The sequence below is a fragment of the Octopus bimaculoides genome, chromosome 17, assembly GCF_001194135.2.
Source record: "Octopus bimaculoides isolate UCB-OBI-ISO-001 chromosome 17, ASM119413v2, whole genome shotgun sequence".
Lineage (NCBI taxonomy): Eukaryota > Metazoa > Mollusca > Cephalopoda > Octopoda > Octopodidae > Octopus > Octopus bimaculoides.
The window spans coordinates 8,167,548-8,169,600 of NC_068997.1; the positions used below are offsets into that span (position 1 = coordinate 8,167,548).

Consider the following 2,053-nt stretch of genomic DNA (forward strand, 5'->3'; position numbering starts at 1 on the left):
GGTGGTGGGGAGAGGGGAAGTGTAGGGTGGAGGAGGACGACTCCAAACTGTGAAAGTCAGTTAAGGTTATGGAAGCACCAGAAGTTCCAAAGTATCTCTATGATACAGGACTCCATCAATTTGTTGACATAGTTAATGAGACAGGCTGGACAGCGATCGACAGGTGATGCATGGTCACCCATCTTGAACAGAGGTATAATACTGGCAATTTACCACTGCCCTGAGGTAATACAATTATCAAGAAATAATTGGGGAATCATGAAAAACTGGTTTAGCAGAAAGAGCCTTCTGTATTTCAGAAAGAGCATCCATTACACTCTTGGAGTGGTTGGTGTTAGGAAGGGCATCCAGCCATAGAAACCAACACAAAACACAGACTGGAGCCTGGTGCAGCTCTCTGGGTTACGAGTTCCAGTCAAACCGTCTAACCCATGCCAGCATGGAAAGTGGACGTTAAATGATCATGATTATCATCATTATCATCATCATCATCAAGACCAGAGGCAGTCCATTTACTCATATTCTTGTGGTGGTATGTACCACAGCATTGCAGAAGTAAATTCCACGGATGTTATGGAATTGTAAGCCAGTAGCAGTGAAGATATACACTTTGGGATTATCAGTAATCTGGCTTGTGTGGAGGATTGCAAAGAGGGTTGATTAGAGAATTAGGCCTCTTACTCAAATGCACATATTTCTAGAGCATTTTACCATCTGTGTAAAGAAGTGCTGATCTCTGACTGTGGAGGGAACCTGTGGTAGAGGTAGACCCAAGAAGACATGAGATGAAGTGGTGAAGCATGTTCTTCAAACTTTGAGCCTCACAGAGGCAATGACTAGTGACTGAGACCTTTGGTGATGTGCTGTGCTTGAGAGGACCCATCAAGCCAAGTGCACCCATGCTGGTGGTACGTAAAGAACACCTTTTAAGCGTTGGGCCTCATGGAGGCAAAGTGACTCATTTCCTTTTGAGTGTTGGGCCTCATGGAGGTTAAGTGGCTGAGTTCCCTTTGAGCATTAGGCCTCACGAAGGTTAAATGGCTGAGTTCCTTTTGAGCATTAGGCCTCATGGAGGCTAAGTCGCTGAGTTCCTTTCAACCCCACAAAGGCAATGACTGAGAACTTTGGCATTATATCATGCTTGAGAAGAAGACTCATCGAGACAAGTAAAATCACCATCATGGCAGATACTTGTGTCTCACAAATTGGCACCTGTGCCAGTGGCACATAAAAGCACCCCAGTGTCACATAAATGGTACCCATGCTGATGGCACATAAAAGCACCCATTACACTCTCGGGGTGGTTGGCGTTAGGAAGGGCATCCAGCCATAGAAAGCCATGTCAAATCAGACTGGAGTCTGGTGCAGACTTCTAGTGTGCCAGCCCAGTCAAACTGTCCAACCCATGCCAGCATGGAAAGTGGACATTAAATGACGATGATGATGATGGAGTTATACATGAATAATTTGTAGATAACAAATACAAAGGAAAAAGGAAATGAACCAAGGTATCAATATTTTCAGCATCAGCAACATCATCATCATCATCATCAACAACTACAACAATAACAACAACAATATCAACAACAACAATATTCATAATAATAATGATGATGAAATAATAAGCATATGCAGAAGGTGTCCTTTACCTCTGAGAAGATGGAGGCGTTGCTAGCATGGAGATATTATAATGCCAGGGTCTAGTTTTGGTGTGACTCACAAGACAGACATGCCCAAGATAGATTCTTCAAGCAATCAGCCGTGTAGCAAAGTGTGGAAGCTCTGTCCCCAGAATCCAGGGATCGGGTTCTGATGTAATCAGCCAAAGTAAACTTGGTTGAAAAACATCAAAGTCGACCTTTAACCATTTTCTTCATTGACAGCCAATAAAGTGACAAAGCTGCCATCACTGACAAACAAATCTCGACTAACTCCACAGAAGCAGTAGTAGTAGTAGTAGTAGTAGTAGTAGTAGTAGTAGTAGTAGTAGTAGTAGTAGTGGTGGTGGTAGTAGTAGTAGTAGTAGTAGTAGTAGTAGTAGTAGCTATTGTTA

At 43.1% G+C, this 2,053-nt stretch overlaps 1 protein-coding gene across 3 annotated transcripts in view; it reads right to left on the reverse strand.

The window, feature by feature from the left end:
- LOC106876913 (uncharacterized) overlaps positions 1-2,053 on the reverse strand; it is a 24,303-nt gene that overhangs the window by 6,971 nt on the left and 15,279 nt on the right. Inside the window, exon 1 of one of the 3 annotated variants that reach the window (XM_052973841.1) lies at positions 1,650-1,939. The exons of the other annotated variants lie outside the window; for them this stretch is intronic. The gene's annotated coding sequence lies outside the window, so the exon portion shown is untranslated. Of the gene's footprint in view, positions 1-1,649; positions 1,940-2,053 lie in introns of those variants that run through there. 3 annotated transcript variants of the gene reach the window in all.